The sequence below is a fragment of the Benincasa hispida genome, chromosome 3 (assembly GCF_009727055.1).
Source record: "Benincasa hispida cultivar B227 chromosome 3, ASM972705v1, whole genome shotgun sequence".
Classification (NCBI taxonomy): Eukaryota; Viridiplantae; Streptophyta; class Magnoliopsida; order Cucurbitales; family Cucurbitaceae; genus Benincasa; species Benincasa hispida.
This window is the reverse complement of record NC_052351.1, coordinates 64,339,187-64,356,061: the sequence shown is the minus strand read 5'-3', so window position 1 is coordinate 64,356,061 and position 16,875 is coordinate 64,339,187.

The following is a 16,875-nucleotide window of genomic DNA, read 5'->3' as shown; positions in this document are numbered from 1 at the left end:
ATGGCTCATGTATGCCTTTGCGTTGGTTGTATGCAACCTTTAGCCATTTTTTTTTCAAGTTTTCTTGCCTCCATCCTCCATGCCTTCTTGCGTCCACATGTTTTAAGCCCTTCATAGGCGTTTGGATTTTGGTCACCCTTTTTAGATAATTTTGATGTTTTCCTCCTTTTGTTCCAATATCTTTACTTAGAATTTTTCTTCTCTTTTTAACTTCCACTTTAGATTTAATGTTAGGGTCTTACATTTAACACCCCCTTAAAATAATTTCGTCCTCGAAATTAAACGAAACTTAATTTACAACAAAACTTCTATTTAATACTTTGCTTCATACAGTTTTATACACCACAACTTTTATTCTAGTCTTCTAAAACTTTATCTTTCCCTTTTCCCACCACTGACATATTGTCCTCTCTATCTTGAGTTAGTCCATATAGTTTCCCCAACGTCATTTTTCCTGTTTCCTCTTTTCTTCCTCCTACAGTTCGTCCTCCTTCAACCATCGTTGATCTTCCTCCCAGGTTGTTTGGTTGTTGTACATTTTCAGTATCCATCAACTGAGGACATTCTCATTTAAAGTGTCCTGGTCTGCCACAATTAATATATGTGTGCGACCGTTCTTGGGTTTGCTTCCAACATCTTCCCTAATGATATTTATTACAGATCGAGCATCTTGGTCTTTGGTTATAGCTCATCATTGACTTCTTTATTTGGCTCTCCCGTTCAGGGTCTAATTTAGTGTTGGTAATTCCTCTTCTTTTCCATCCACTTCTTCTTTCCACCCTGGGGGTAAAATTTCTTGGTTCTTCCCTTCGCCACCGACCCATTGATGAGTCTCTTTCTAGTCTTACTTCTTCCGCCGTCAAACCTCTTTCTACCCTCATCGCGGCTTCTATTAGCTTTGAAATCCTCCCCATTCCGCAGTTGCTGTAACAGGATTTTGAATCTCTTATTTTAATCCTGTTTCAAACCTCTGACAGTGTTCTTTTTCATTCACCACTATGTTTAAAGCATACTTGGATAACTCCATATACTTTAATTCATACTCCGCTACAGTCATATTTCCCTGCATGAGCTATAGGAATTCATCTTGTTTTATATCCCTGAATGATCGGGATGGAATCTTTCGAAAATCCTCCCAACATATTTCTTCTTGATCACCTCTCCTACTCTTTAGTAACTTCCACCAATCTTCTACCTGTTTTTGCAGTAAGAATGTGGCAAGACTTATCTTACGATTTTCAGGACATCTCATCACTTGAAAACATTTTTCTATTTGATTCATCCATGTTTCCACATCTGTAGGATCTTTTGTTCCTTAAAAGTTTGTGGCTCCCAATGCATTTAATCGTTCTATTCCATATTTCTTCTAGCGATCAGGTTGTATATTTTCTAAGCTTGTTTGAAGTCTTTGGGTGAATTTATCCATTTGTAATTCCTCCCTGGATTTTTCTTTTGGATGGCTTGAGGCACTTTCACTTTCGTTTCCAGAGGGTTGCCTCGTTCTACGTTTTCCATTTCTCAGAATTTTGTCTACAACCATTCACATATAAATTAGACATATGTTATCAACATACTATTTTTTTTATGAACATGGTTACTATTTATATTAGTAGTTTCTTTAATTTTACATAGTCTTTCTCTCGTCTCTCCATACACACCGTTCCTGAACATGTCCTATTTCCTTACAAAAGATACAAAATTTATAGGATTCTGCGTTGTTAGAGTCATAGGTGGGTTATTCCTCGAATTCAATTACGATACGTCGAGGAATGTCCTTCTTTCCTGCACGCGCCCATTCTTGGTCCACCGTCAGTTCAGGCAATATATTGTTACTCCCTAAACTTGAACCTCCAGCCAGTTCTCGTTGATATTTTTCCTTAATCTCTCTTGTTTTTCTCTAGAAAGTATAACAGTTTTTACGGATATGGCCAACCTTGCCACACCCATAGAAAATTTCGGTCCCTCTCAGACACAGACCGCTATGGTTTTTACCACACTGTGGACATCCCATGTTAGTTCGGGATTCCACCAAGTTTGCATTGTTCAAGGTAATAGGATATTCAATATTATTATTCACACTATTCTCAGATCATTCAGGGTTTTTCCCTGGGTTAGCACCGCGGTCTTTAACTTGCGTTCCGGAGTCATTCCACCACTAGTCCTGTCTGCTCGGATTCATTTCCTACAGTGGACATTATTCAAGTTATTACTTACAATTTTTTTTTCACTTCCCTTTTCTCATGTTTCCCTATGTCCACTTATTATTTCTCATTTCTTTCTCCTAACCTTTCCTGATTCTACCTTAGGTTTTCCTAGTATATTATATTTATTCCCCTTTTAGGTTTTGACCTAGCCTATCTTTTAATATCATCTGGCTTCCCTACCTTAGGTAAGCCCTTTTTTTTATGCCACTTTGGCTTTAACCTATACCTTTTTCCTTTATTCTTCCTAAATCCTATTTATACTTATGCTAGACTCAACTTTTTATACTCAACCTTTTCCCAGGTTTTACGTAAACCTTTGCTCTGATACCAAGTTGTCACACCCCCTCCCTAGCCTTAACCTCCAAGACCGGGAAGGGAGCGTGAGGGTACACCAGTAGTATTCAAAGACAATATTTCAATTTAATGTTTCCCCCCTTATCTATCAAAGATTGCAACATGTTTACAATACTCTATCTAACTCTCATACACATAGTTCAATTTCCTATATTCTTTATTACATGATCTGAGCTTAGTTGTTGAAAGAGTTTCCATTTTCTCGGAAAGTTCTCACGGTAGTCTATCAAGTAAATAAGATTTACTAAACGATAGCTTGGAGAGACTAGATGATCGTGGAGTGTTTCTATACAATAGACACTCAGCTGGCCGATGAGCTATACGATCATGCAACTTCTGCTAAACGATCGCATAGCTTTTGTTTACCAGGTCCTGGTGTGATGGTGGTTAGTAGCCGCTTGTAAAGCTGCTAAAGAGGCTGTTTGTCTTAGAAAGTTCCTTACTGATTTGAAAGTTGTTCCAAATATGTCTTTGCTGATCACACTCTATTGTGATAACAGCGGGGCTGTGGAAAATTCAAAGGAACCTCAGAGTCATCGTAGAGGCAAGCATATCGAACAGAAATATCATTTGATCAGGGAGATTATGCATCGCGGTGATGTGATAGTCACGAAGATCGTGTCAGAGCACAACGTTGCTTATCCGTTTACAAAGGCTCTCATGGCTAAAGTGTTCGAGGGTCATCTGGAGAGTTTGGGTCTACGGGACATGTGGCATATTGTCTAGGGCAAGTGGGAGATGATACTAGGGTATAGAGTATGCCCTAGTTTATTGTATATTGTACTTGTTTTTTCATGGATTGTACATTAGTCTCCCGAGGCATTAGGATAAGTGGAAGATTGTTGGGATTGGTGTCCTAATTCTCCCGGAGTCTCGTAGTTTGTAAACTTTGTGCACACTGTTATTAATAAAATAAGAGTTATTTTATTTGCATTTACTCATATCCAATAAACAAAGAACCATGATTATTGTATGTAAACTTAAGCATGTATATGAGATATACAAGTGGATCATGCCTTAAGTAATAACCTAAAAGGTCTGTAGTATAAGGATAAAGGAGGGATACCTTATCCTGGTGACACTGCGGATACAACCCACTTTGCAGAGGTTTACAAGTGTTATGAACCACTATAGATGGTTTGATCCTGGCCATTCATGTGGAGACATGCAAGCAGGGGTGTTCTATACAAAGAGTTTGTGTAAGACCGAACCATGACATGATTAGTCTTTTTATATAACGTCGTTGATAATTGAGACTTGCATCTCAGTATAACGACCATAGGTGACATGACCTTAATCTTGAGTGTTTTGGAAACTTCTGCCTATGAGGACGGTTCTTTGATTAGTATGGGTGAGAGTGGCCACGTTGCCAAATCAACAAGCCTGCCTTTTTGGGGATTTGTCTGATTGGGGAGTTGGGAACTCAGTTACACAAAATGAAATTCACTTCTTCCCCGAAGCGGGGGCAAGTAGATAGATCGCTCCCTTAAGGGCCGATTTCGGGTCTTGAACATAGTGGCCACATCCTCTCTTTGGAAGAGAGGACACAATCATAATGGGACTATGACTTATTGTTCATTAGAGAAATCAGTGGTACTTAAGGAGTTAGATGTAACTACAGGGGCAAAACGGTAAATTGGCCCAGCTGTACTTACGAGTGATATGTGAAGAGTTATCACACTGTTGATTGGTTAGTATGGACATAGAAATATATCTATGGTGAGAAGAGTGTAGTTGTCGGTCTTTAGTGGAGTTCCTGGCAGTTAACGGATGGTGGATCTTGTGACTAAAGAGTTTAGTGAGCTATTCACGTACCATTGGAGCTTCAATCTACAAAAAGTCCCCTTTGTAGCTCAATAGATTCAAGTTGAGAATCAGTTCTTGGGGTTGATTTGAAGTGTTCAAATTAACAAGAGGAAATTCAATTATATATGATATAATTGATGTGATGTATGAGATACATCAAGTGGAGGATTAATGTAAATATAATTTATATTAAGTACCATAAAATAGAAAAAAACTATGGTTTGTATGTTTCATGAGATGAAATATTAAAACATTAGGTTATAAATATAATATTGTAAGTTGGTTACATCAAGTGGGAGTTTATTGGTGGTTTTATGGTAACCGTGAGATAAAAGGAAAATTGTTTTCCTAAATTTAGATGTTGCCTTATTCGGAAAGAACTCACAAATAAGCTATCAAGTGAAAATGTTTCACTAAGCAATAGTTGTGTAGAGACTAAACGATTGTGAAGCTTTGACTATACGATAGTTCATCAATTGATCATAGCTAAACGATCGAGTTGCTAAGTTTATACGATAGGCTACCATTTACTAAACGATTGAGCACATCGTCTATACAATAGACAACTTCTTATCTCCCACTTGCTTGATCATCTACGCGATCATTGTCCTCCAGTCTCTTCCTCAAGCAAAGATCATATAGAGCCCACAACTCTTGGATTCTCGCACTGAGAATACCAAGGTAACCATTGTGGTGGTGTCCTCACTCACTTCGTGAATTGAGTGTAAATTGATTGGTTTCAAGGAGTTCTTGGCCGTTCATTGTGTTCATGTTGTTGGTCGTGTTGTTCCGGTCATTGCATTTGTGTATTGTTGTCTTGGATGCTTGTAGACTGATCGAGGGATTCATGAAGAATGTTTCTTCAAAGGTATGCATACTCTATCCCTTGATAATCTTGTTAGCATGCTGTAATTTAATGTTCCGCATGACCTGTTAGTTTCCGTTCTTGTACTATAATTGCTTATATTCAACTTGAATGGAATTTGGAACGATCCCTTCTGCTGCTCATGGAAATCCTCATGCTTAATTTCCTTCAGTCCGAACACCAGAAAGTTCTAAAACTGTGGGATACAAATGGGTATTTGTGAGGAAAAGAAATGAAAATAATGGTCACAAGATATTGTAGGATTGTATCAACAATAGTGGAAGCACAAGTATCATCTAAGCACTAAAATTCACTAATTTTGGCAAAATATAAAGCATGCTCTTGAAGAAAAACAAATGAGTTTCAAGACATACCTCTTGTAAAACTTCTTCAAAGCTCCTTCTCCAACTGCTATCTTCTCCAAATCTTGTTGCAAACCACCTCAAGATCTTCCTCATTATTCTCTTGGTGCTCTAGATTAGTTGTGGGACTCAAAACAAGCTTGAATCAAAGGATGAAGGAGAAATGCTCACTGCAGTAATCTTATTGAAGAACTCTTTCTTCAACCCGAATTTTCTCTAAAATTCTCTACGGATTGCATGCCCGATTTTCACTCCAATCTCTTCATTATATTGCAGATCAACATGCAAAGGAGAGACTTGTATGAGTTGCAACTCATGCTTGGAGAAGACAAGGCAAGATTGAATGCTTCATGTGTGAGCAACTTCAAAGATGGATAATGGAAAATCTCTTTTTTCCATTTTAGTGTTTTTTTTTTCCTTTTCAATTTTATCATAAAATAAAATTTTGATATAAAAAATCTATTTTGAATTTAAAAAATAAAAATGAATTAATTTCATAAATTAATTATTAAATAAAACTTAATTTATTTAATATCAAATATTAAATTAATTTTAACACATATCCATATTTATATATTTAAATCATATTTAAATATATATAAATTCTCCTATTTCGTTTAATTAAACACATAATTATATCTCATATAGTTACTAATTTCCTTATTTCTAATTTGAACATTTCAAATTAACTTATTATGCTATTCTAGAGCTAGTCCGTTACGAGCTATTAGAGGGACCTCGCAGACCTACAGATCATGGGCTCCAACGATCCGAGATTAATTGGTTAAACTCATTAGACCAAATTAATCTCCATTCGTTAACTAATGGGTCACTCCTCTAAAGCTCATAGTTGCAGTTCCCTCACTATAGATATATTATGTGCACATGATTTAACCATAATCAGCAAGTCGACCCTTCACAGGTTGTTCGTAATAACGACTGGGTCAAATATCTGTTTTACCCCCGAGATTACATCTTATTCCTCAAGTCCCTACCAATCCTCTAATGAACAACTGGTTTTTGATCCAATCACTAAACCAAACTCTCTCAGCCCAGTAAAAGTATGGGTCCCCTTGTTTAAGACTTGGATTCAGTACTTGAGAGAACAACCTTTCTCCTATCCTTAACTCAGGTACACGTGAACTCCTTCTTGCACCCTATATCCCCAGCTATCTATCCGGTCTTACCCTTGAAATGGGAGTCTTATTGAGCCAGCGTTGTTGAGCCAACCCTCAACTATGCAAATCTATGGGCAATTCCGAATAACAGGACTTCTTAGTAAGCCCAAGATTAAGATCGAGTTACCTAGGTTATCAAGGTGAAATAGTCAGTCTTAAAAAGTAAAAAACGTTATAAAGTAAGAGTGACTTATTACTTGGTCATGATCTTATGAAAACTCATTGCGTAGGACACCCCCACTCCTCATGTCATAACATGTACGAATTAGGATCACATCGTATGTAGATCTTTATAACTCTTTTTAACAACTACAGAGTAGGCCGCTGATAACTTGTAGAAATACAAGTTATTGATGCCACCTTATCTAGATATTGCGGCCAAAAGTTAGTAATTATGTGCCAATTGTATGAAGATTAGCCCAATATGAAATAATTATAAATGTTTGCGCTTACACCCACTAACGCCAAAAAGATGGAAGACACACCAAACTTTACTCTGTTTTGCAGGAGATCAAGTCACCACTTGTGTTCAAGGCTCATAAACTAATTAACGCATCTCTCCCACATTGCGCCCGTTGATCAACTATGAAGAGACGATTACTGAAGTAACGGCATAATGCGATAGTCGATCTAGAGCTATGCTTCAACCGCATGCGGTAATAAAAACAAACACCACATGCGAACCTATGATTGAAAGATGCAACTGAACAACACTAGAGCAGGGGATTGAGACACGTGTATAACTAACAGTTGTGCAGAATTGATGGTTTGATTGTGTAATAGAAGGAATAATATCCCTCCATCTTTGGAATTACCATAACCATCAAGTGGGGACCACAAGGTCGGAGTCAAAGATTTGCTCCTATAAATACCCCATTGATTTCAGAGAAAAGTATGTTATTTGATACGGGGTTAAGTGCTATAAGATTTTAGAGAGAAAAGGCTAATCTGAGTGCTAAAGAGAAGAACTCCAGGAAGAGAACAAGATAAGGCTGAGAGGTGAATCTCAGATCCGACCTGCCATATACCCGATCGAAGCTCTGTGCAGAGACCCCTGCTACCAGTGGAGCAAGCCTAAGAGGGAAGCTCTTCCTGCCATCGAAACCATCCTATCCGGCAAGCAGATCTCCATCGAATCTATGCCAAGACATTGGCACTTGTTTGTATCTGTTCTATCTCTCTTTCATTATATTCCATAGTATCTTTATCTCTTCTCTCACACATCATGTATCCAATGCTTAGTAGAAATATTAAATGTTTTGATAGATTCCATTTACCACTTTTTGTCTATTTCCGTTCACCCATTAGTCACTTTCTTCATGATGTTTTCTTAATCCCTTGATGAGCAATATGAATCACCAAGAACTTAATATGTATTAAAGTTATAAAATACATTTAGCTAAACCATGCTAGATGGCATCCTCGCCTGTGAGAGCAGAAGTGAAGATGTCATTCTGATCTATCGAGAGAAGGTCAGAAGAGTGCATTAACTAAAGTGAGTAGTACTTCCAGACATGGAAGCAACCTTGCATTCATTACTTTAGACTCTGTTTCACCACAGACATGTGGGAAACGCGGCCGATCACTGAGAGGTGTACGCCAAGAGAAAAGTGGAACAATATTTGTACTTTCAATTCAATTAAGAACTTGCGTTGTTTGTAATACTTATCTTTCTCTTTCTAATATGTTCACAAGACTTGTCTTTGCACAACCTTCAAAGCCAACCTTATCCTAGTATCTTGCACATAAATCCCGTATCTTGTAACATCTAGCTTAGGTTTATTGTATTTTTATGTCTTATCGCAACTTTACTGCTTTCTTTAATTTTATTGCAATTTACATACTGTACACACCTTTTATAAAGGATTAAAAACCTGGTTGCATATACCATGAACATACTGCAATAACCGACGCCATTTCCCCATGTTCGACCTCGGATCACACCGAGAAACTTGCGGTGGAATTACACTTGGTTCCATCGTAAGGAAACTTGTGACAACACAGAGCATACTACATGAATATTCCAAATTAACGCATAAATAGAAGTAGTATCGCATTCATCATGAGCACTCAATATCATACATCCCAACCCTGTCGTTACAGGTTTATGGTGTCGTTACCGAGGAATTGGTTAACGGTTAGTGCTGAGTACGTTTGTAGTATGTGCAGGATAAATCTCTTTGTATTGGCTGTTTATTGCGAAGAGCAGTCTAACGGCTTATGAGTACTGGAGTGATCTAGAAATTCTAAGCGAACCCAGAGATCAGGTGTATTTTTTCACACAGGAGCACATCAGAACCAGAATAAGGTGCCAAATTTCAAAATCATGGTGGCAGAGAATGCAAGGGTTGAGAAGTGCAATGCATTCCCATACCTTGTGTGACTTTCGAAGGACTTATATTGCATCTCTTCCCGTACACATTGCGGGATGAGGCAAGGAGGTGAACAATGTCCTTGATGATATTGTACAAGCAGAATTGACCGCTTGTGGGGATATTATTTGCTGGTAACTCTGAAAACCTCATTCAATCAGCATCCCTATATTTATGTTTAATCGCTTTCTTTACAGCTTTCATTTACTGCTTTCTAAATTCCGTTATTTACTACTTATTTAGAATTAGCTTTAATGCTTTCTATGTTTCCTTTCAATATAATTTCGTATGTATTTCCGTTTTTAGATTTAGTAGCGCCCGTTAATAAATTCTTGTGAATGATTGGATGAACCATTAAACACCGCAAAGTATTTTTCGACTTGCGTTTTAGATGTTAGAAAAAAAAGAGAGAAAAAAATAAATACTGGTATAAAAGCGATGATAGGTGGCATTGTATGTTAACAGGAGACACCTTGCATCCATTACACCCAAATGCATTGCGTTGAGGGGGTGTTGCGCGCTTGTGTGCTCTTTGCCCATCCTTAGCTAAATGCACTATATTTGAGGTATCCTCCAGAAATGTGTTTAGTTAAGGGGTGTGTTGCGGGAGTACATGTGTGTTGCCCGTCCTCAGCAAAGATGTGTCTGAGTTTAATGGGGAGCATGGTGTGAATTTCAAATCGTTGTACCTTTCGGAATCAAATTTGAAAGAAATTTTTCAATTCATTTATTCTTTAATTGAGTTAATCAAATTCTTTGATTCTTGTACAGGCAGAAAATTTTGTATTGCGTTAATTTGTAATTATTTGTATACTTTGTTATACTCAATACAATTAGAAGTATATATTCACTCCCCTCTTTGCCTGTGCCTCTTTCTTTATTCTTTCCATTTGATAATTTTTGCATGTTCTTGATCCTTTATTTTTTATGTCATCATTGCGTTGCTATGATGTATCATATGTTTACGCTTAGAAACATTTCTCATACTTTAGTAAATTCTGACTAACACTTAGTTAATTCTTAGTTTAGCAGTACTTTACCTTTTATCTTTCAAAGTTCTGCTCAAACTTTCTTTTTGAAATTTTCTTCTAAGTGTTTTGTCTAGTCTATCCAAACAACGCAATGAGGACTTGCTCATCTTTAAATTTGGGGGTGGGAAGGTCTGAGCAGATGAAATAGAAATATGCAGTATTTTAAGAAAATGCGTCCATTTCCATTTAAAAAAAAAAAAGTTATGCAAAACTCCAATGTCAACGCAAGGGAAAATTTCAAAACAGTTCCCAACCTGATAAAGAGTTTAGTTGTGAAAGGAGTCTGCTCGTAGTTGGATGTTCGTATGACACCCATAGGAGCAAGCCAAAACAAAGGCGGGTTTCCAAGAACAACGTAGTATAAACCAAGAGGAGAAAAAGAATGCAAGGGACAACTCCTTTGATGATCATGAGTTAAAGTTAGATCTAGCACACAACCGTAGTTGGATGTTTCGCATCACACCTGTGGGGACAAGCCAAAACGAAGGTGTAACCAAGACCAACTATTCTCTAAGTGAATAAATGACACACATTTTGCTCACCGCATATAGATACATCAAGTTGTTTTGATAAACAAGAGATAAGCATTCTAGTTTGAAAACTAGAAAAGTGTCTTTGAGCAAAATTTTGTTACATAGAAGGATAAGGTAGGGCCTGCTAAGAATTAGCAAGGATAGAAGGAAAAGTGCGATGTCAGGTAATGTGCCTAAGTGTAACATTCGGAGCAAACCAATCATCACTGAAATATAGGATAAGAATGAAGCATGATTTCCTTGGTAGAAGATATGCTTAAGGACAAGCATATATCTAAATTTGGGGGGTGTGTAACTTATAGAAATACAAGTTATTGATGCCCCTTATTTAGATATTGCAGCCAAAAGTTTAGTAATTATGCGCCCATTGTATGAAGATTAGCCCAGTATGACAATAATTATAAATGTTTGGCGCTTACACCCACTAATGGCAAAAAGATGAAGAACAAGCCAAACTTTACTCTGTTTTGCAGGAGACCAAGTCACCGCTTGCACTCAAGGCTCATGAGAAACTGGTTAACGCATCTCTACCACATTGCGCCCGTTGATCAACCATGAAGAGACGATTACCAAAGTAACGGTGCAATGCGACAGTCGGTTCAGGGCTATGCTTCAACCGCATGCGGTAATAAAAACAAACACCACATGCGAACCTATGATCGAAAGATGCAACTGAATAACGCGAGAGCGAGGGATCGAGACACGTGTATAACTAACGGTTGTGCAGAATTAATGGTCTGATTACATAACAGAAGGAACAATATCCCTCCATCTGCGGAATTACCATAACCATCAAGTGGGGACCACAAGGCCGGAGTCAAAGATCTACTCCTATAAATAATCCATTGATTTCAGAGAAAAGTATGTTATTTGATACGGGGCTAAGTGCTGCAAGATTTTAGAAAGAAAAGGCTGAGCTAAGTTCTGAAGAGAAGAAATTCGGGAAGAGAACGAGATAAGGCAGAGAGGCGAATCTCATATCCAACCGGCCATATACTCGATCGAAGCTCTATGCAGAGACCCCTGCTACCGGTGGAGCAAGCCTAAGAGGGAAGCTTTTCCTGCCATCGAAACCATCCTATCCGGAAAGCAGATCTCCATCGAATCTGTGCCAAGACATTGGCACTTGTTTGTATCTGTTCTATCTCTCTTTCATTGTATTCCATAGTTTCTTTATCTCTTCACTCACACATCATGTATCAAACCCTTAGTATAAATATTAAATGTTTCGATAGATTCCATTTACCACTTTTTGTCTGTTTCCATTCACCCATTAGTCACTTTCTTCATGATGTTTTCCTAATCCCCTGATGAGCAATATGAATCACCAGGAACTTAATATGTATTAAAGTTATAAAATATATTTAGCTAAAGCATGCTAGATGACATCCTCACATGTGAGAGCAGAAGTGAAGATGTCATTCTGATCTATCGAGAGAAGGTCAGAAGAGTGCATTAACTAAAGCGAGTAGTACTTCCAGACAAGGAAGCAACCTTGCATTCATTACGCTATACTCTGTTTCACCACAGACATGTGGGGAACACTGCCGATCACTGAGAGGTGTATGCCAAGAGAAGAACAGAACAGTATTTGTACCTTCAAATCCAATTAAGGTCTTGTGTTGTTTGTAATACTTATCTTTCTCTTTCTATTCTGTTGATAAGACTTGCCACCGCATCCCACATCTTTGCACAACTTTCACAGCCAACCTTAATCCTATTATCTTGTACATGAAGTTCGTATCTTGTAAAATCTACTTAGGTTTACTATATTTTTATGTTTTATCGCATCTTTACTGCTTTCCTTTATTTTTCTGCAATTTATTTACCTGTACAAACTCTTTTATAAAGAATTGAAAACCTAGTCGCATATACCCTGAACATACCACAATAATTGACACCATTTCCCCGTGTTTGACCATGGATCTCACCGAGAAACATGCGGTGGAATTACACTTGGTTCCATTGTAAGGAAACTTGTGACAACGCATAGCATACTACATGAACATTCCAAATTAACGCATAAATAAAAGTAGTATCGCTTCATCATGAGCACTCAATATCATACATCCCAACCCCGTCGTTACAGCCATATCCAATGGTGTTACTAGAATAAGGTACCCAATCTCATTCATGTACCATAGATCATTTTGACTATTTACTCAAACCCGATCCACTCTTATGTCTCCACATAAAGTTCAAGTACTCATACAATAGTCATGAGTCTTAGTTTATTGGTTTAGACTGTCATATAATTTATGAGATCAATAACAAGTATATTGAAAATAGAAAATGTTTATAATTTTACAAACTGCGAGTTTTTAGGACATAAAACCTAACAATAATCCCACTTGGACTAAAACTTCAGTGGATCAATATATATAAATATATAGAATGTTGAGTTTACATGGAGAGAATAAAATGTACAAATTCAATAAACTAGGGCATTACAATACCCACAAATTCTCCCACTTGTCCTAATGATACAAAACTCGTAGACCTAGTCCCACTAGGTGACCCTCGAACACTTTAGCCGAGAGGGCCTTCATAAATGGATCAACTAATTTGTCTTCGGAAGCAATCTAGGTGACGATAACATCTCCTCGGTGTATAGTCTCCGTGAGGAGATGGTACTTCATTCAATATGCTTTCCCCTTTTATGGCTTCGTGGTTCCTTTGAATTTGCAACTGCTCCACTGTTGTCACAATAGAGAGTGACAGGCAGGTGCATATTAGGAACTACTTCCAGATTTATCAGGAACTTTCTGAGCCATACTGCTTCTTTTGCTGCTTCACTTGCAACAACATACTCAGCTTCCATTGTTGAGTCTGCAATACAACTCTTCTTGATGCTTCTCCATACAACTGCTCCTCCGTTGAGAGTAAATACTGACCCCGAAGTTGATTTTCTCGAATCAATATCAGTTTCAAAGTCAGAATAAGTGTATCCAATAAGGATCAGAACCTTAGCACCATACACGAGCATATAATCTCTCATTCTCCACAGATACTTGAGAATGTTTTAACAGCAGTTCAATAGTCATGACCAGGATTGGACTGAAATCTACTGATAATTCCTATGGCATAGCATATATTGGGACAAGTACACAACATTGCATACATCAAACTCCCAACTGCAGATGCATATGGAATTTGATTCATCTTCTCAAGCTCTTGAGGTTTCTTAGGACTTTGTTCCTAAGACAAGTGAATTCCATACCTTAAAGGTAAAAATCCTTTCTTAGAATTTTGCATTTTATACCTAGACAACATCTTGTCTATATAAGATGCTTCAGATAATGCCAATGTTTTGTTCTTCCGATTCCGAACTATTTTGATTCCAAGAACATATTGTTCTTCTCCCAATGAGTAGAATATCATCAACATACAGCACCAGAAAAGCAACAGTTTTGTTGACGATTTTCTTGTATACACAGGGTTCGTCAACATTTTGTTTAAAGCCATAAGATTTGATCGCAACATCAAATCTCATATTCTAGGATCTAGAAGCTTGCTTTAATCCATAAATGGATCGATTAAGCTTGCAAACTTTTTGCTCTTGACCCTGCTGTATGAACCCTTCTGGTAGAAAAATATAAATATTCTCTTCAAGATAGCCATTCACAAAAGTTGTCTTGACATCCATTTGCCATATTTCATAATCATAAAATGTGGCTATGGACAAGAGTATTCTAATAGCCTTTATCATGGAAACTGGAAAGAAGGTTTCTTCAAAATCTAACCCCTCTCTTTGGGTAAACCCTTTTGCCACAAGTCTAACTTTGTAGGTCTGTACCTTACCAGCTTGGTCTCATTTTCTCTTGTAGATCCACTTACAACCGATGGGTTTTACCTCTTCTGGTTGATCTACAAGATCCTAGATAGAATTGAAATATATAGATTCCCTTTCAAGGTCCATGGCTTTAATCCATTGGTCTTTGTCCACATCGTTCATTGCTTGATTAAAAGACAATGGATCCTCTAATTCATCATCTGGTATGATGACTTGAGTTTCAGTTAAACCTATGTACCGGTCAGGCTGTTGCACAACCCTCCCACTACGATGAGGCATTCTCAACTTTTCAGAAAGATGTGAAGTATCAGTTTCGTCAACAACTCTGATGACGGACCTGCTCTATCAACAACTCTTGTTGAAGGACCTGCTCGATCAACAACTTTTGTTGATACATTTGTCATTTCTCAGGACATTTCTTCTATTACTAGCTTACTGCGAGGTTGATGGTTCTTTGTATAATCTTCTTCCAGGAAGGTTGCATTTTTCGATACAAATACTTTGTCTTCCTAAGGATCATAAAAGAAACCACCTTTAGTTTCTTTTGGGTAGCCTACAAATAGGCATCTTTTGAACGGTGTTGCAGCTTTTTAGGATTTTGCATCAACACATGTGCTGGACAACCCCAAATCCTGAAGTGATATAAATTTCCTTTACGTCCTCTCTAGAGCTCGTAAGGTGTTTTAGAAACACTTTTCGAGGGAACCATGTTCAAAATATACGCCACAGTCCCAACTGCGTGTCCCCAAAAAGAATTTGGTAACTGAGCATAACTCATCATGGAACGAACCATGTCCAACAGGGTTCTGTTTCTCCCCTCTGCCACACCGTTCAACTGAGGTGTGTCAGGGGCTGTGAGTTGATACTGAATTCCATGTTCTACTAAATAGTTTTGGAATTCTATGTCCATATACTCACCATCTCGATCTGATTGAAGTGTTTTAATCGTTTTACCTAATCGATTCTCAACCTCAACCTTATACTTTTTAAACCTTTAAAAAATTTCAGACTATTGGTGCATTAGGTAAACAGGCCCATACCTTAAATAATCATCTATAAAACTGATAAAATATTCATACCCTTCTCTTGCTCTAACATTTAAAGGCCCACAAAGGTCTGAGTGAATCATCTCTAGGGGTTCTTTGGCTCTAAGACCTTTTCCAGAAAAAGATCTTTTTGTCATTTTACCCTCAAGACAGAACTCCCATGGTGGTAATGAACTCTCTTCCAAATTATTTTGATGATCGTTCTTAACCAATCTCTCAATCCTATTGAGATTTATGTGACCCAGTCTCAAGTGCCAAAGATAGGCATTTGGAGAAATCTTCCTTTTCTTATGAGTCCCAGTAGTTTTAAACATCTCTATGTCCAAAACAGCTTTAACCTCAGTTGGTTTTAACATGTACAAGTTATTTTCTAATTTTGTATGTTTATTTCCCATTTTGATGAACACTTCAACATTTTCGAAATAAACTTTATAATTATGTTCTAGAACACAAGAGACAGATATTATATTCTTTTTCATAGAAGGAATATAATATACATTTCTCAAATAAATGTACTTATCTCCTATAAATAACTTCATATCTCCCACTGCTTTGACTGAAACAATCTCCCCAGTCCCTACCTTAAAAATTGTTTCACCTTCTGTCAATTGTCTCCAGGAACTTGTTTCCTGTGAGATAGTACATACATGATTAGCGGCACTTGAATCAATTATCTAGATTTTATCGTTTTCCACTATACATGCTTCGATAATAAGTAAATCATATTTATCTTGTTGTTCGATGAGTTGGGAGATAGAGGACAATCCTCTGTTAAAACTCTTTTGGTATAATCAACCGCTAGTAATTTGTTGTCGATTTGATTTTACTATTAATAATATCGGAAGCAAGTGTTCTAGAAGTATTCAACATACGGCTAAACTTTGAACAAATTCTAATTAGCAAATTGTAACTAAATCCAAAGTCAAGTTTTAGCAAAAAATAATAATGTATCCATAACCATTATTTATTTGCAACGATACTTTAGTGAGTCAGAATATATGCTACCGAGGGGTAGTCATATACTCCTTCACTAAAACAAACAATTTTGACCAAACACTATCTTTGGAATAACTATTATTCCTATTATCTCTGGAATAACTCTTATTCCTATAGTCGTTTAGTTATCGTTTTTGGTCAAGATCTTTACTAACAACTTAGTAATTCCTGTAAGCTTGACCCGCCATTTTCAGATCCTATAGGATGATATGAATTTTCCTCCGAAATAGAAGACAACATCCAAGACGGAACTATAAGACCCTATTCATTTTACTGAAGCTTGGGTTGTTCCGAATCCTATGTTACAACACTCCGTGGGGATAGCCATCGTTGAA